Source organism: Perognathus longimembris, chromosome 7 (assembly GCF_023159225.1).
Source record: "Perognathus longimembris pacificus isolate PPM17 chromosome 7, ASM2315922v1, whole genome shotgun sequence".
Taxonomy (NCBI): Eukaryota; Metazoa; Chordata; class Mammalia; order Rodentia; family Heteromyidae; genus Perognathus; species Perognathus longimembris.
In genome coordinates this window covers 76,492,854-76,512,483 of record NC_063167.1, presented here as the reverse complement: position 1 = coordinate 76,512,483, position 19,630 = coordinate 76,492,854, and positions in this window count along the sequence as shown.

The following is a 19,630-nucleotide window of genomic DNA, read 5'->3' as shown; positions in this document are numbered from 1 at the left end:
AAGCCCTGCGATCAGGCAACAGAGGACAAGAGATAGCCTCTAGCCAATTTCATTGCTAGGGTGAGCCAGCACCTTGATACTCTGTGGTAATTGTAAGTGGAAAAGCTAGTGCCCAACTCTTTTCAGGTCTGCCTTCGAAGAGGCTGGCCTCCTGCCAGCAAGAGGCGCCTGAGGTGCTGGCTTGGTGAGGGCTGGGAGAACTGAACATGCAGGTGATAACACTCAGTGAATAAATGGGAAGAACCAAAGCAGACCTTCAAGTGTACAGCAAAGTGTTGCATCTGAGCGCTGTTCTAAAGATGTTCAAAGACACCTGCTCTTATCTGGGCCACATGGGTGGTCCTGCAGCTTTGGATTTGCCCTTGCAGGCTGGAAAGGCCTCGCCCCCAGGAAGCAGCCTGAGCTACACATTTCTGTATGAAAAGCATTCTGGATGCTGGATGCTCAGTAAGAGCTAGCTAGAGCTGGTATGTGAGGAATCTTCTGGATAACTATACATCACAAGTGTGTTTGATAGCTCTGGGAGCCAAGAGGAAAAAGGTTATGCCTCTTGTTTGGAGATTTGAACATATCAATTATTTGCTATGTGAATAATGTGATAGTTCATGTTTTCAACCATGTCTGTGACTTCCTGGTGAAAACTACATTGCTTCCACCTAGCCCACACCTAGATTCCAAAGTCAGAGAGTTTTAGATTCCTTGGTTCAATGCCAAATATCAAAGGAGAGTTGAAAAAATAATCTTTGCTTTACTGGAATATAAATTCTTTCAACTGATTTTGGTGCTTCATGTTAAGATAAGGAATCTCCATTAAATACATATCTTTAAGCTGAGACATTTCAACTAAAGCAAGAAGAGGGGAAAACATAACCAAGAGCCTTAAGCAAATTTCTCAGTAAACAAGTAAAGACCAAGAATGAAGATTTATAAGAATATAAAATAACTAAGGTTGTGTGAGTACAATTTGTCTTACATAATATTCATGCTCTTGATTTGGTGAATAAAAATCAAACATTTGTATTTGCTTTTTGGTGGTGGTGGTGGTGGTGGTGGTGGTGGTGGTGGTGGTGGTGGTGTGTGTGTGTGTGATGGAACCCACGGGTTTTTGGGTTTTGGTTTTGGGGTCTTTTTGTCAGTTGGTTTTTTTTTGGGGGGGGGACCTGGGCACTGTCCCTGAGCTCTTCAGCCCAAGGCTAGCACTCTACCACTTGAGCCGCAGTGCCACTTCTGGTTTTCTGTTGATTAATTGTAGATAAGAGTCTCACGGACTTTCCTGCATGGGCTGACTTTGAACTGTGATCCTCAGATCTCAGCCTCCTGAATAGCTAGGATTACAAGCATGAGCCACCAGTGCCCAGCAGGAACCCAGGGTTTTGTGCATGCTAGGCACCTCAGCCAAACAGTTGTAAATTAAATATTTAATGTTGAATCGATTTGGGGATGGTATGAGGATGAGGAGTTTCCTAGTAAAAGTATCCTACAAAGAAAGTCCTAATGTTGGGCTGGGAATATAGCTGGGAATATAGCAAGAGGGCTTGCCTCATATACATGAAGCCCTGGGTTCCATTCCTTAGCACCACATATATAGAAAAAGGCCAGAAGTGGTGCTGTGGCTCGAATGGCAGAGTGCTAGCCATTAGCAAAAAGAAGCCAGGGATAGTGCTCAGGCCCTGAGTTCAAGCCCCAGGACTGGCAACAAAAAAAGTCCTAATGTCAATGTTGCTAATTTCATTTTCCAAACATAATACAAGCTGGCCCAGCAATCTCCAGAAGGTGGGAAAAATAAGGAACAGATTCTCCTTTGGAGCCTCTGAGTGGAAGGGGCATGACTGGGCCCGTGCTTGATTCTAAACCAGGAAACTGATTTCAGACTTCTGATTATGGAAGAATAAAGTTGTGTTGTTTTAGGCCACCAGGCTGGTGGCCATTGTTACGGCAGCCAAAAGTTCCCCTGGAGAAAGGATGTGTTATGGAAGGGAGAACAGGTGTGGCCATCATGTCGAGTTAGATGCTGTGGAGTGTTAAGGTAGGAAGAACTGGACTCAGAGATGATTAAATGTAGAGTGAAGTCACTGGTGTGCTCAACACACACGCACACAGCACACATGCACACACAGACACACATGCACACACAGACATACATGCACACACAGACACACACACACACAGCGCCAATGGTTAAATATTTGTCTGCACATCACTGAAGGGAAGAAGAAGAACAGCAAGAAGAATTTACTTGAAAAAAAATTGCATTGCCATTTGTTTATTCCAGTCCTTGATGAAGTCATTAGGAGAAAGGGAAAGTGAGTTCTATGTGAGAATTAGATTTTTCTCCCTTCATTGCCTGGCCAGGCTCCAGGCAGAAAACAAGGGGTTAAGGCGCACACCCAGCCTTGGGGAGGTGAGTCAAGTTGACACTGTGGTTTGGGAAATCATCTAGTTGTGTCCCCTCCCCACAAGGTTCATGTGTTAAAGCTGGAGTCCCCAGGAAGGCTGTAAAACTTAATGGAAGGTCCTGGGGTCAATTTCTTGAAAGGGATTGTGGGACCCGAGGCATTCCCTGTTCCTGGGCTTGAGAAGTAATCTTTTTGCCCTTCCCACAAGCCCACAGTGCACACCATGAGACAATGTAGGCAAGGGCAGCTTTCATCCTACAGCCTGTGCTACCATATTTGGACTCTTAAGCCTCCAAACCCATGAGCTAAGTAAACCTCCCTTTTCATCATAAGTAGCTTTGCATCAGCTATTTTGTTATAATGATCAAAAGAATGACTCATTGACGAAATGACAATAGAATTCGATAAGTGCTCATAGAAATGCACAAACACAGATATGCAGTAGAATCGCATATAAATCCATACCCCAAAGACAAGGTGTGGGAAAAGGAGCCTGGGGGTGGTAGCTTTCCAGAGGTGATTTTTTTTTTTTTTTTGCCAGTCCTGGGGCTTGGACTCAGGGCCTGAGCACTGAGCTTCCTTTTGCTCAAGGCTAGCACTCTGCCACTTGAGCCACAGCGCCACTTCTGGCCATCTTCTATATATGTGGTGCTGAAGAATCAAACCCAGGGCTTTATGTATATGAGGCAAGCACTCTTGCCACTAGGCCATATTCCCAGCCCCCAGAGGTGATTTTTATCCAATCTGAAGAAAGGATAAAGTTACCAAGAAGGGAAAGTCAGAAAAAAAGAAAGAAGTCTCATAAGTATCAGGAAAAGCTGTGACCCAGAATGGGGGTGGGAGGAGAAGAAGAAGAAGAAGAAGGAGAGAAAGAAGAGAAAGGAAGGAGGAAAAGAAGAAAGGAAGACGGAAGGAAGGAGGAATAAGAGGGAGGAGGAAGAGGAAGCAGTAACAGCAACAGTGACCTGTGGTTTGTGGATGGGGGCTGTGGAGGGTGGGGACCAAGGGCATTACTTCCCTCTCATAAAGGGCCAGATATTAAAATAAGCGGACCACTGAGTATGGCCAGCTCAAGTCCTGTCTGGAGTAACATTAGTAATCGAAGCCTCTGATCCAAGGAATGAAGTCAGGCTCAGGGCCCAGCGCTTCCAGGAGGAAACTTCTTAGGCTATGTGAGCAGACTTGTGGATGGAAGAAAAGGCTGTGACAGCCAGTTGCTGCCCTCTGTGAGTGGGCAGACAAGGTGGTGGGAGCTGGCCCCGGGAGGAGGAGCGGGGATGGAGTAGAATTCAGAAGACACTGGGCTAGGTGTGGCCAGTCAGCGTCCCACTGGCTCTGGGCATCGATTTCCTCCTGACCAAGCCCAGCACTGGCAGAGCGTCCCATGCTGATGGACACTCAGAAAAGATGTGTTTTATAAGCAGATAGGTGGGTTTATAGGGGAAACAGGAAAGGAGGCACTTGGGTTTCCGTTTAAACAGGAACCTTGAACACAGGACTCAGGGAAATTTAGGAATTTCTTTAAAATTTTTCTTTTTTTTTACTCAGAGGCCTTCCAGTGAGCCACTCGCCGGGGTCTCCAGGCTGGAGGTGCTGGCTGTGTCATCTCTGGTGGCAGCCAGGTGTAGCTGCAGCATGGCATACTCGGGCACCCCAGTGTCCTGCCAGTGTCTGGATTTCATCCTGAAAGCCAAGAAGATGGGCAAGGCTTTTCACAGGGGACAACTAGATGTCGTCTGTAGCTTGGAGGGACAACCCTGGCAGAGTGCAAGCTGGATTGAGGAGAAGAAGCAGAAAGCGGTGGAACTTGCTAGGAGACTGAATCAATCAAGCAGTGCTAGTGAGACCCCAAAGTAATGCAGTGGTGGGGAGACAAAGTGACAAATATTTAGGAGTTTTAGTCAACTAATGAGTGAAGCTGATGCCAAAGGCTGCAACTGGGACTGTGTGATGGTGTTGCTACTGAGCAGGCATGTAAGAAAAGGATCTCTTGGGAAGCAGAGGGTAGCCCTCCCTGCCCCCACACTAGGTACAGTAATTCTGGGCATAGAGTCCACAGCTTTGCACGGCTGGACACTAAACGTGGCTTCTGGAAGGATCTCTCCATCCTTACTAGAATGGGGCCCATGAAGACACGCCCTTTGAGCCTAATCTCCTACTCAAAGATGTTTCAAGGGCATCCAAGGTCACATGTGTGCACCCTAGCTGCAAGGGAAAGCTGCACTAAGTAGCCAGACTATCTCTGCTTCCCACCCCCCACCCCCAAGTGGTTTCGATGGAGGGTCATCATCCAACAGAAGGAAGTCCAGAAGAGCTGGCCAGCCACAAATGACAAAGATCCACAGAAAGTACGGACAGTGAGGGAAACGAGGGCACCAATAGTTAAGGAACCCAGGATAACAGTCCAGGAAGGAAAGTGAGAAAAGGAGATTGAATGGCAAGAGTCGAGGGTGCAGACACTCGGGCAAAAGAGGACTCTGAGCAAGACTGACCCCTCATTGCCTGTGGCCAGTGGTTTGTGAAGAGCATTTGGAGGAAAGAGTGAAACCCTACTCCAGGAGGCTCAGGAGTATGGGGTTCAGAAAACAGTCAACAACTCCTCCAAGAAGCTGGGATAAGGAAGAGACAGAGGAGGAGAATGTCAAAACTAAGGAGCGGCACAGGGCAGGAGGGTGTGGACTCGGTTTTCTTCAGCCTGGAGCACCTTGAGTCTGTTTACAGGTGTACAAGCTGGGGCCAGGTCTGTGTTCCCAGAGTCTGCCCACAGGCTGTGGGGAGAATAAATTTAGCAATAGCCTCTCCCTTTCTGCTTCTCTGACAACATTGCTTGCTCCACTCAGCAGAAGGTATTAATGTTCTTACACACAAAACTCGCCTTCTTTAGGGATTAGGAGCAGAGTCTCTACTTTAAATCTGGTGTTTGCAAATGTTCACTGCAAAAGACATCCAGAAAGGGAGGAGAGGGGCCCATTGGGGGGCCCCGACCCTACAGCCCTACCATGTAGCATCTCAGTCTGATGTATTCCTCCAGCTTGCAGACAGGAATAGGACCCAGGCCAGCTTCCTTTACACCTCGCTGGGAGACATTGCCACCCACTTCCTTCTGTGCCACCCCGGAAGACGAAGCAAGTGGGATGCTCAATATCCCCCTATCCCGAGTACTCACAGACCCAGCCTCCAGCCCCCAGCAGCTGCCTTTCTCCAGGAGGGTACAAGGAAGCAGAGACTTTGTTGTTTAATTTGCCCAAGTTGCTATCTTTCATTGTTCCAAGGACCTCAAGCTAAGCTTTAGATTCCCCCAATGTTGTATGTAAGCAAATAAGACCTCCCTGTGGAAGAATTCGAAACACTTTTTTTTTTTTTTTTTTTTTTTTTTGCCAGTCCTGGGCCTTGGACTCAGGGCCTGAGCACTGTCCCTGGCTTCCTTTTGCTCAAGGCTAGCACTTTGCCACTTGAGCCACAGTGCCACTTATGGCCGTTTTCTATATATGTGGTGCTGGGGAATCGAACCCAGGGCTTCATGTATATGAGGCAAGCACTCTTGCCACTAGGCCATGTCCCCAGCCCCTCGAAACACTTTTATTCGTATTCTCCTAGAAACATAGTAAAATTGTAAGAGTTTTCCTTTTCAGTTGGGGAAGCTTCTGGACAAATACTCCCTCCATAACACACTCACACACACACACACACACACACACACACACACAAATTATGAGTACCTGGTCAAGACAAGAGAATACAACACACTGTCTTCTAACAAGCAACAAGAGATAAAATGCCTTGAAATGTGCATGTGTGTATATATATAGTACATATATACACATATATGTATTTGTGTATGTATGTGCACATGCATGCACGTGTGCATACACTAATACTGGGGCTTGAACTCAGGGTCTCACACTGTCACTTGGCTTTTTCCCTCAAGGCTGGTGCTCTACCACTAGAGTCACACCTTACTTCTATTTTTTTGTTGTTGTTGTTGGTTCACTGGTGATGAGAGTCTCACCAGCTTTTCTGCCTGAGCTGGCTTTGAATGAGATCCTAAGATCTTCTGAGTAGTTAGGATGACAGGCGTGAGCCACCGGTATCTGGCTCTGGAATGTATATATAACTGTGCAGGGGAAGGAAGGGGGCAAGTCAGGAGAAAAAAAAAAGACGGTGGATAGGAAACGAATTCATCTTGATTACCCACCCTTAAGCTACATGTAACATTTCTACACCGAATGTAACTGTAAGAGCCCCTTATGGAGGCTGTTGGTAAAGATGCTGTTTATTGAAGGGCGACTTCATCCATCATCATAGCATCTGAGTCCACAGAGGCAGCAAAGGCTGAATCCAAGCACCAACTCCTTCTGCATGGACAAGTGAATAGCATCCCTCCCCTATCCCTCTACCTACAGCCTCCTAACCCAATCAGCAGGTCACTTCTGACCCACAGGGTGGGCTCCTGATGGTTGACTTTTCACTGCTGACTCTCTGAGCTGGTCTACTTGTTCATGAGGAAAAGAGTTTCTGTCATCCCTCTGGCCCCAGAGATGCCATCCTCCAACAAGGGAGTACCTGCTGGGTGGGGCTCACTTGTACATGCCTGCTTTCTAGCTATGCTTCCCTGGAAATCGTTAAGCTAAAAGAAATGCCTCTGGGTCTTGGCCCGGCCCAAAAATAAAATTAGAAAAGGCCTGGAAGGGAACGGTGAAACTGTAGAGTTTGTATAATCATGCGTTTCTTTCTTCTTTCCACACCATGGCAGCTGGCTTTCTTAAGGGGATTTCCCTGAGGGGAAGATACGAAACCCATTGCATTTGGCTAAGCAGCCAGTGTGGTAGAGGTACTGGATCACGTCTGTGATGGAGGTCTGAGAGAATGAGCCAGGAAAGGCAGGACTGAGGTTTCTGTGGGCTTGGGTCCCCTTGATGATCAAAATACAGTGGAGGAAATGAAGTTTTCATGGGAGGTGCCCAAGAGAGCCAGGAGGGGAGCTCCAGACTGTACCTTGTTGTTTTTTTCATAGGGTCTCTCTTGAAACCCAGCTTTCGTCTACCCAGCAGTGGGGTTCTGGTTCCTTCCTATGTGTGCAGAAGGACAAGCCTTTGAGGAGGGCCATACAGGTAGTGGCCTTGTGCTGGGATTTGAGAAATTCAAGGAAGGTTCCAGTATCTCCTCTCTCTCTCTCTCTCTCTCTCTCTCTCTCTCTCTCTCTCTCTCTCTCTCTCTCTCTCTCTCTCTCTCTCTCTCTCCTTCCTTCTCCCTCCCCCCCCCCCGTGTGTATGTGTGAATCCTAAGGCTTGAATTCAGATTTGGGTGCTGTCGCTGAGCTTTAGCTCAAGGCTAGTGCTCTATTACTTGAGCCATGGCTCCACTTCTGGCTTTTTGGAAGTTCCTTAAAGATAAGTGTCTTATGGACTTTCCTGCCTGGGCTGGCTTGGAACCTCAATCCTCAAATTTCAGCCTCCTGAGTAGCTAGGGTTCCAGGCATGAGCCACTAACACTTCAGATTCTCTCCTTTTGTTGCTTCTGTGAAGTGTTCCTATGGGTGAGGCGCCTTGTGATCTCCAAACAGCTACCCCTAAAGGATACTAGTTTTCTAAGGGCTCTCCATGGGAGTGAATCTTCAAGGGAGGGCAACTTGCCACTGTCACACATTACTGGGGCTGACCTCCTGGTTGAGCTCCATTGGAGTGGAGGGTGGGGTGAATGATCTTGGCACTCACTAATGTGACTGAGACCCTCATCAGACTTTGAGTTTTAATTTTTCTAATGTGTAGAGATACTAGATAACAATGCCTACCTAGAGGGCTGGGAATATGGCTTAGCGGCAAGAGTGCTTGCCTCGTGTACAGGAAGCCCTGGGTTCGATTCCTCAGCACCACATATACAGAAAATGGCCACAAGTGGCGCTGTGGCTCAAGTGGCAGAGTGCTAGCCTTGAGCAAAAAGAAACCAGGGACAATGAAAGCTCAGGCCTTGAGTTCAAGGCCCAGGACTGGCAAAAAAAAATGCTTACCTAGCAGGATCCTTGTAAGGGTGATGTGAGATTACAGACATGACTGGCCAGTAGCCAGTAGCTCTGAAGTCCAGTGTGGAGGGTGGGGGCTGTGTAGCATCCTGCCTTCTGCTGCTAAGGCCCCAGGTTTGTGGACCATCTCTCTCCTCCCCCCACAAGCCCTCATAACCCATTTTACATGGTAGTGTTCTCTTGACATCAGCAAACTTTAACTCTTGTTTGAAAGAAATAGACAACAGTAATATAGACAGATGACAGGCACATGGGCTGATGTACAATCTTCATACAAAAAGGCACATTCAGTAAACACCCAGGCACATTATAGGTAAATAATGAGGTCAGTGTACATAAGAGTAATGTGGAAGAATACGTTGTCTGCTTGAATGAATACCCTCAGCGAAGTTCCACATTTTCCAAACAAAGGAACGATCCTGGGAGAACACAGGCCTGCTTAAGCTGGATTAGACAAGTGCCTCTAGGAAAAGCCATTTCAGCACCATCCCCTTTGGGTTTATCTGCTGATAATCCTCAAAGGCACTTCTTGGATCAGTTGAAATGAATTTATATCATGGTACCCCCATAGCAGAGGCTGAATATGCCCAAGAACAAGGAGTGCTGAGCTGAGACAGCTTAGATTGATAGAGCAGTGCAGGCTGTTTCTAAGGCCTCAGCTTTGAGGTGGATTCCTAGCCCACTCATCTAGAACAGTCACTTCCAGAACTTTCTCTATCCTGGGACTCCATTTTCCCTCTGGTGTGATTGGCACATGCAATACTGTAAAGCACTGTTCATTAGTCATTAGCTTATAGTCTATTTCCCATGGGGTAGTAAGAAGCCATGGCTGCTGTGATGGAAGGGCTAGCATCATAAGTGGGGTGTGTGTGTGTGTGTGTGTGTGTGTGTGTGTGTGTGTGTGTGTGTGTCTATTCTGGGACTTGAACTTGGGGCCTGGGTGCTGTCCCTGAGCTCCTTTGTTCAAAGCTTGCACTCTTCCACTTGAGCCACAGCACCACTTCTGGCTTTTTCTGATTAATTGGAGATGAGATTTTTCCTGCCCAGGTAGATTTTGAATTATGATCCCCAGATCTTGGCCTTCTGAGTAGCTAGGGTTACAGGTGTGAGCCACTGGTGGATGGCACCTTAACTATTTTCAGTTTAGCAATGTTCTAACACCAAAAGCTGATGGAATAGGTTTTAATAACCTTATATAAATCTGATTTAATAAAATAGGTTGTGTTCTTACAATCACGAGTGATTAGAAGTTTATAGAGTTCAGCAGAAAATTCTCTCAGTATGAAGGAGGTGACATTTTCACTGTGCCCTTTCTTCAATTGTCTTCTCTCTATGGTAGCATTTTGGCAAGAGTATTTCTTCTCTATGCAGTAGCATTTCTGAAATAGCTCTGTGTGGGTTTTGATGTTTGTTTGTTTTCCAAATAGTAGGCTTACAAAAAAAAAATCTCCTTATTTCCATTTGTAAAACCACCCACCTCAGCAGAAATTTAGGGTGATCTTGTGTTTCTAAACACAAGTGAATGTTAGTAGTAGGGATGTTATTTGTAGATTAATGTAGTTCAGAAAAGTGTTCCTTTTTAGCAAAGTAGAGGGCAAGGATGGAATCTGGGTAGATCATGAACTGCTTCTAAGAGTAAATTCCATTTTAAGCAGATCTAGGCACTCAAGCAAATTAGAGGGAACGCAACCAAGCAAAGTAAGAGGCAAAACCAGGGCCTGCTGGGAGAGCTGGTATCTATCACAGCTACTGGAGGAGCACCACATGGGCTATGGAGGTCATCTGAGACCATTAGCCCCTTGTTAAACACAGCAGTCAAAAGTGCCTGTTGGGCGGGACACTGGTGGCTCAAGCCTGTAAGCCTAGCTACTTAGGAGGCTGAGATCTGAAGATCGTGATTCAAAGCCAGCCCTGGCAGGAAAGTCCATGAGAGTCTTACCTTCAATAAACTATTCAAGAAAAGCCAGAAGTAGAGCTGTGACTCAAGTGGTATAGTGCTAGCCTTGAGCACAGAGGCTCAGGAACAGTGCTCAGGCAGGCCTGAGTTCAAGTACCAGGACTGGTACACAGGTACATGCATGCACGCACGCGCGCACACACACACACACACACACACACACACACACACACACACACACACAGAGCACCTCTTACTTTAAAACTAAAACTTTTGTCTTCTAAAGACCACCAAGGGCAAGGCTTTGGAAGCTACTTGATGTCATACTCGATTGCAGGAATATAATTCCGGCAAGCAGCTTGTTCCTCCTTCTGTGACATCTTCTGGCTATCACCCCCTTAACCTCCCCAGAACACAATGGAATGGCTAGCAATGCTGGCTGGAGACACAGACCCTGGCACCTTCCCATTCTCTCCTTGGTGCAGATGGAGACCTGAGCTCCGGTTCAAATCAGGGTTCCATCTCTTGCCATCAGACAAGGTACTTAGCCTCTGTGATGCTAGATTTAGTCTGCCAATATGTATTCATGTGAGGATGAAAGTTCACAAAAAGGGGCTGGTAATATGGCCTAGTGGCAAGAGTGTTTGCTTCCTATACATGAAGCCCTGGGTTCCATTCCTCAGCACCATATATGTAGAAAAGGCCAGAAGTGGTGCTGTGGCTCAAGTTGGCAGAGTGCTAGCATTAAGCAAAAAGAAGCCAGGGACAGTGTTCAGGCCCTGAGTTCAAGCTCCAGGACTGGCAAAAAAAAAAAAAAAGTTCACAAAAAGAGCCCCCAGTTAATGAGAACTTCATATGTGATAGGCGATGTTTTATGTGCTTCATAGATATTAATGTATTTAATCCTTGCCACAACTTATGGACTAGATACTCTAGCTCTACTATACTAGTAAGCCAACCCAGGCACAGAGAGGTTAAGAAATTTCTCCAGGGCCACAGTTTCAAATCCAGGTAGTCTGACCCGAGCCCATGATCTTAATACTACACTGTTATGTCTCCTTCGGGATTTCAGGCATCAATAATAGTACAAGGGCTATTTTGTTCAACATGTTCTTTCCAAACTAAGCTGAGGTCTGGGTCCTACTGACATTGACCTGCAAACCTACTCCTAGAGGTTAGAACAACCTACATCTTGAGTTACCATGCTGGTTTCAGTGGCATCTGCCTTGCCGCTGCTTAACAGACTTGGGCACTGGACACTTGATGTCAGCCAAATAAAGGCTGCAAATAAAGACAAGTGGGCAACGAGCCAGACTCTGAGCCTGGTCCTCTGTGGGTCTTGGCGAGAGAGACAGCATCAGAGGATGTGGAAATCAGCAGGGCACCAGGCTGTCAGCTGCAAACACAACCAGGGCTCTGGGGTAATTCCTAACTTCCTTTTCGAAACAAACAAAAACCTCTCACCACACTGAAAGTCCCATCAGGCTCTTCATCTTGGCAACCAGTCCCTCCTGCCTATTACCTAAGATAGCAAAGATATTAGGCCAGGCCACTGGACCAGAACAAAAAAAAAAGCTGGGAAAGGCCTCCCCCCACTGACCTCTGCTCCACTGAGCCACTGACTTTGTGGGAATCCAAATGCATCAGAGGGTTTTGCGGGGCTGGGAGGAGGCTAGAAGGGGATGGGGCTTTGGTGGGGGGGTGGGCAGGGAACCAAGCAGGAAGACAAAAGAAGGAAAAGAATTCTGAATGAACAGAGCAGACAAGTCCAAGGACCCCTTCCTGTCTGGGGTCACCTTGCTGGAAAGTCCGGGCAGAGACCGTTGAGCACTGAGCAAATCCATCTCTGGGTCAGGGCCCACCCTGATGCACGGAGCTGGGGGTCAGGGAGAGACACTGGCTGGGAACTTAAGGCTGTTCCTGGTGGGATTTCAATGCATGGCCCGGTTTGTGGCTGAGGCCGGAAGACAGCCTTCCCACAGCCTGCCCTAGGGCTGGTGCTATTTGGTTTGTGCTATTTACGCTGCCCATGGGAAAACAAGATCTCTGTGGACGCCCTGACTGTCCCTGCCAGTGAGCCTCCCAAGGTGGCTTTAAGTATCCTGATGAGCAGCCCTCCAGGTGACAAATACTGCCTGAGCCCAGAGCTGTGACCCACACCGGTCACCCTAGCTGCGCAGGAGACTGAGATCTGAGAATCGCAGTCAGAAGCCAGCCCTGGGAAGGAGAGCATGTGAGACTCTTACCTCTGATTAAATACTAAAATGCCAGAAGTGGAGCTGTGCTTTAAGCTTTGAGCAAAAAAGCCAAGCAAGAGTGTGAGACCCTGAGGTCAAGCTCAAATAAAAATGCCTCTCAGCTATAGTTTCCTATCAAAATTGCCATCAAATTTGCATCTGAAAATTAGGATATTCACAGTTGGCGTTTCAGAGTTGTTGTTTTTCTTCCATAAGTTAAGCTGGCTTTTTAGGCTTATTTCTATTCCCTTAGGACAGAGCTGAGTATATAATTTGTGGGGCCCAGTACACAATCAAAGTGCAAGACCCCTAGTTTAAAAGTTATTAAAAACTACACTAGGAGGGGCTGGGAATGTGGTAGAGTGCTTGCCTAACATGCGTGAAGCCTTGGGTTTGACTCCTCAGTACTACATAAGCAAAAAAGAAATAAAATTAAAAGAGAAAAAATAAAAACTAAAAACAATTACTCTGGGCTCACTCCTGTAATCCTAGCTACTCAGGAGGCTGAGGTCTGAGGACCAAAGTTCAAGGCCAGCCTGGGCAGACAAATCTGAGAGACTCTTATCTCCAATGAAGCTAGAAGTAGAGCTGTGTCTGAAATGGTAGAGCATCAGCCTTTGGTAATAAAGGTAAGGGAGTGTGTGAAGCCCTGAGTTCAAGCCCCACTACTGGAAAGAAATTGCAGCAGGGCTGACTTGAAGTAAGCATGCCACAATGTCCAGAGAGATCAATTCTCCGGGGAAGTTCATCTCCCAGTTATTCAACCAGAACCCCAAGGAGGAAGGCCTTCCTCATTAGTCAGGCAAGTGGAATTCCAGGAGCGCAGAGGCAGAGCCAGGCCCAGGCCCTGTTGCACTGATGGGGCCAGAAACCACATCTTCAGCGAGCTGAGGCAAAGCCTTGCCCCTCCTGCTCCCTCCCAGGCCCTCCTTTGTGACTCCAGATTCAAAGTTAACTTTTGTTGACCTGAAGGATCCTAAGGATGTCAGGTTTAGCAAAGAAAAACACAGACTACTAGCTGGGCACTGGTGGTTCATTCCTGTAATCTTAGCTCCTCTGAAGGCTGAGATCTAAGGATCGTGGTTCAAAGCCAGCTTGGGCAGGAAAATTCATGAGACTCTTATCTCCACTAAACTGACCCCCAAAAAAAGCCAGAAGTGGAGCCATGGGCTCAAGCAGTGAAGCACTAGCCTTGAACAAAAGAAGCACAGGAGAAGTGGTGCTGTGGCTCAAGTGGTAGAACACTAGCTTTGAGCTGAAGAGCTCAGTCAGGGACAGAGCCTAGGCCTAGAGTTCAAGCCCCACAGCCAGCCCCAAAAAAACAAAAACTGGGGGGCTGGGAAAATGGCCTAGTGGCAAGAGTGCTTTCCTCGTATACATGAAGCCCTGGGTTCAATTCCTCAGTACCACATATAGAGAAAAAGCCAGACGTGGTGCTGTGGCTCAAGTTGGCAGAGTGCTAAGCAGCCTTGAGCAAAAAGAAGCCAGGGACAGTGTGTGCTCAGGCCCTGAGTTCAAGCCCCAGGACTGGCAAAAAAAAAAGAAAGAAAAAGAAGCATAGGGACAGTGCCCAGGCCCTGAGTTGAAACCCTGGACCAGCACCAAAACAAAACAGAATCCTAACTAAATTTACATTTGAGATAAACAAGGAGAAATCTTTTAGTATGTACAACCTTGTTGTGTCCCACCCTACCCCACCTCATCCACCTCAGGACTGGCCAAGGCCTTTCTAGCAGCAGCATCCTGTAGGCTTTCTTGGGTCTGCCTGCTGATCTCCCCTGCCCTGCCCTGCCCTGCCCATCCCCCTGGCAGGGCTTAAGGACCTTGCTGTGTGAGAAGTCTTAACCCCCATGGATGATACTGGTGCCAGGCAGACTCGGCTCTGACCTATGGTCAGCTCTGCAGGGCCTCAGTGCATTCCTTCCCAGCCCAGCTCATCCTTGGCACTGACACCCATGGCGGGAGGAGGGCAAAGCACAAGTTCGCTCCATCTCTGGCATGCAGGGTGGGCCCAAGGTGGGCTACGGTTGTGGTTGTGCTTCAAGATGCTCGTTAGACAAGTTTTTCTGCATTTCATTTCATGTTTAGTTCCCGTTTTTGGAAATGAGAGTATGAAAAGTATTATGTGTCAGAAATATTTCTTTAGAGTGACATGATGTCATCTACACATTTTGTAAGAGTGTGTGTGTGTTTGTGTGTGTGTGTGTGTGGTAGAGATCAAACCCAGGGCCTTGTGTATGCTATACAAATGCTGTACCAGTGAGTTATATGCCCAGACTTGAGTATATTTTTGTTGTTGGTTTTGTTGTTGTTGATGTTGCTTCAGTGCTGATCCTGAGGTTTTAACTTAGTGCCTGGATGCTGTCCCTGGACTTTTTTTACTCAAGGTTAACACTCTAAGCCACAGCTTCACTTCTGGCTTTTTGGCTGTTAGTTGGAGATAAGATGAACTTTCCTGCTCTGGCTGGCTTTAAGCATGCTCCTCAGATCTCAGTCTCCTGACTAGCTAGGATTACTGGCAGGAGCCACTGGCTCTGGACATGTTATTTAATCTTCTTGATGATACTATAAAGTGGATAATACTATCATTTTACAGATGAGAAAAAGTAAGATGTCCTTGTGTTACTATTATGGGTCTCAAAGCTTGACTTTAACTCCACTATTCTTGTATTCGTGTGTGTGTGTGTGTGTGTGTGTGTGTGTGTGTGTTTTGAGTTGAACTTGCATACAGACATTACACTATACCATTATACTTGAATAGTGTTGAACTTAGGGCCTGGGCACTGTTCCTGAGCTCTTTTGTTTAAGGCTAGTGCTCTATCACCTTGAGCCACCGCCCTACTTCCAGTTTTCTGGTGGTTAATTGGAGATAAGAGTCTCATAAAAGGGAAGGGGGTGGGGGGAGGCAGGGGGAAAATGAGGGAGGAGGTAACAAGTTGAACAAGAAATGTACTCACTGCCTTACGTATGAAACTGTAACCCCTCTGTACATCACTTTGACAATAAATAAGTTTTTGTTTTTTTAAAGAGTCTCATGGACTTTTCTGCCCAGGCTGGCTTTGAACTGAGATCCTCAGAGCTCAGCCTCCTGAGTAAGCTAGGATTACAGGCATGAGCCGTCAATGCCCAGCTATTCTAAATCCAAGTTCATGCTTTGTTTATGCGAAGTTTATCATTGGCCAACCAAGCATAAACTTCTGGATATTTACTATCTCACTTTCCAGTTTGAACCTTACATCCTTATCATTTTGCCACTCAAATACCTTTCAATACAACTCTCTTAATTTCCTAGGTCTGCCAGAACAAATTCCCACAAACTGGGTAGCTTAAAACAAAAGACATGGATAGTGTTTGTTGTTGCTGCTTTTGTTGCTATAATGAAATACCTAAGGCTGGATAACTTTGAAAAGAAAAGAGGTTTATGTAGCTCACAGTCTTGGTGGGTAAAAGTCCAAGAGCAGATAGTCTAGTTCTGGGGCAGGCAAGTTCTTCCTCTGTGCTGCCTGTGGTAATCTATAGAAAGACTGCCAAGTGCCATGCTTTGAACAGTGGTGTCTGCTTCTCATAAGGAAGTTTGCTTCCTATGAGCAGTGGCTTGTTCAATCGCTCAGGCCAGGGAACCTACCTAGCTTGGTGCAATGGACCATCTTCTCTCACAGAGAATATTATTCAGGGACTACGTTATCCAACAAATAGAGGAAAGCTTTTCTGCCAGGTACCAGTGGCTCATGCCAGTAATCCTCCCTACTCAGGAGACTTAGATCTGAGGATTGAGGTTCAAAGCAGTCCAGGCAGGAAAGTCCCATGAGACTCTTATCTCCAATTAACCACAAAAAGGCAGAAGTGGAGCTGTGGCTCAAGTGGTAGAGCACTAACCTGAAACAAAAGAGCTCAGAGACAGCACCCAGGCCCTGAGTTCAAGCCCCAAGACTAGCACCAGGTCAGTACTCAGTCATAGGCTAGGTTAGTATCAAAATGGATGACAACTTAATCATTGTTTCAGGAATACTTATGATCACCCTAGAATGCTCTTCTGGTGCCTTTAGAGGGGTAAAAACCCACAGAAAACACATAGAGTATGAAGAGTAGCTCCTCTTTCTGAGCCTCAAGTTTTCCCATCTCAGAAATGGTCATGCACAAAATCAATTCCAAATGGATCAAAGACCTTGAAGTAAAATCAGATACCCTGAAAACACTACAAGAAGGAATAGGAGAAACACTTGGGCTCCTCAGCACAGGATGAAACTTCCTTAATAAAGGCCCAGAGGGGCTGGGGATATAGCCTAGTGGCAAGAGTGCCTGCCTCGGATACACGAGGCCCTAGGTTCGATTCCCCAGCACCACATATACAGAAAACGGCCAGAAGCGGCGCTGTGGCTCAAGTGGCAGAGTGCTAGCCTTGAGCAAAAAAGAAGCCAGGGACAGTGCTCAGGCCCTGAGTCCAAGGCCCAGGACTGGCCAAAAAAAAAAAAAAAAAACAGAAAAAAAATAAATAAAGGCCCAGAAACACAACAAATCAAAGAAAAGTTGGACAAATAGGACTGCATCAAACTGCAGAGCTTCTGCACGGCAAAGGACATAGCTTGCAAGATAAACAGAAAGCCCACAGATTGGGAAATCTTTACCAGCCATACAAGAGACAAAGGCCTCATATCTAAAATATATGCAGAACTCAAAAAATTAAAATTCTCCAAAACAAATTCTCAAAGAACCAATGGTCCCCTCAACAAGTGGGCTAAAGACCCAAAAAGAGGCTTCTCTGAAGAGGAAAGGAGAATGGCCAAGAGACACAAGGAAAAGTGCTCTATATCACTGGCTATAAAAGAAATGCAAATTAAAACACATTGAGATTCTACCTAACCCCAGTAAGAATGTCCATTATCAGGAAAACTAACAATAACAAATGCTGGAGGGGATGTGGCCAAAAGGGAACTCTACTTCATTGTTGGTGGGAATGTAAACTTGTTCAACCACTCTGGAAAGCAGTATGGAGGTTCCTCAGAAGGCTAAACATAGAGCTCCCCTATGATCCAGCAGCCCCACTTTTGGGCACCTACCCAAAAGATTACAAGCAAAACCACACTAAAGCCACCAGCACAACAATGTTCATCGCAGCACAATTTGTCATTGCTAAAGTATGGAACCAACCCAGATGTCCCTCAGTAGACAAGTGGATCAGGAAAATGTGATACATATACACAATGGAATTCTATGCCTCTATCAGAAAGAATTACATTGCCCCATTCCTAAGGAAATGGAAGGATTTGGAAAAAAATATACTAAGTGAAGTGAACCAGATCCAAAGAAACAAGGACTCCATGGTTTCCCTCATAGGAAATAATTAGTACATGTTTAGGTTAGTCATAGCCTAAGATCACAATTGACCAATAACTATGCCCTTATGAACATATAAGATGATGCTAAGTGAAATGAACTCCACGTTATGGAAACAAGTGTTATATCATTTCCAACATTATTTCCAACATGCCATGTGAAACCATACTTTTTTGTTTGTTTGTTTCTCTCATATTCCCTTCCTGTGGCTGTACCCCCACTATCACTGTATCTCATCTGAGTACCCTGGATACTGTTTATATGGGTATTAGGACTAGGGAAGGGAAAGGGAATATCATAATCAAAAGACAAAGGATATAAAGATAAACGATTCCAAAAGCAATACTTACAAAACCATTTGGTATAAACCAACTGTACAACTCATGGGGGGAGGGGGAAAAGGGGGAAAATGAGGGAGGAGGTAACAAGTTGAACTAGAAATGTACTCACTGCCTTACATATGAAACTGTAACCCCTCTGTATTTCACTGTGACAATAAAGGGGGAAAAAGAATTTCAAAGGCTTAAACAAGACCTGTGATGACAGAATACTCTCATAAAATTATATCTTAATAAAAATTATTTCAATCAATATTATATTGAAAATACAGCAAAGCACTGAATGTGACCAGCATATTCTCTATCTTATTTCTAAAATTTATCTTAGCCTGAAAACGTTGATAGATATTTTGTACATGCAAATAAAATATGACAAAATATTTTTAAATGTTAGCTAAATTGTAAGAAATAAATATGACTGGGCTATGAACATGCACAAAAAAGAAAGAAAGAAAGAAAGAAAGAAAGAAAGAAGAAAGAAAGAAAGAAAGAAAGAAAGAAAGAGAGAGAGAGAAAGAGAGAAAGAAAGAAAGAAAGAAAGAAAGAAAGAAAGAAAGAAAGAAAGAAAGAAAGAAAGAAAGAAAGGGGCGTGCACTGCCTACCTTCTCCATACCTCTCAAACGTTATCCATTAGGTAAGGAACATGTAATGCTTTAAGTTCCATCTGAAGATGTGTAATTACAAATGTGCGTTCTCTTATTTTTTTTTGATGGTCCATACGTCTCATTCTCTTATTTTTATTTATTTTTTTTTTTTGGCCAGTCCTGGGCCTTGGACTCAGGGCCTGAGCACTGTCCCTGGCTTCTTCCCGCTCAAGGCTAGCACTCTGCCACTTGAGCCACAGCGCCGCTTCTGGCCGTTTTCTGTATATGTGGTGCTGGGGAATCGAACCTACAGCCTCGTGTATCCGAGGCAGGCACTCTTGCCACTAGGCTATATCCCCAGCCCTCATTCTCTTATTTTTTTGAGAAAGTAATTCACATATATATGTATGTAATTTAATTGTTATTACCAAGATGTTGTACAGAGGGGTTACTATTACTATTTCACAAGTCAGGTAATGAGTATAATTCTTTCTGGACAATGCCACCCACAAATGTGTGTTCTTTCTTTTTTTTAATTTTTATTTATTTATTTGTTTGTTTATTTATTTATTTATTTATTTATTTAGGCCGGTCCTGGGGCTTGGACTCAGGGACTGAGCACTGTCCCTGGCTTCTTTTTGCTTAAGGCTAGCACTCTGCCACTTGAACCACAGCGCCACTTCTGGCCATTTTCTATATATGTGGTGCTGGGGAGTTTGAACCCAGGGCTTCATGTACATGAGGCAAGCACTCTTGCCACTAGGCCATTTTCCCAGCCCAAATGTGTGTTCTTATTATTTCTCTTTATCCCATATCAAGAGAGAG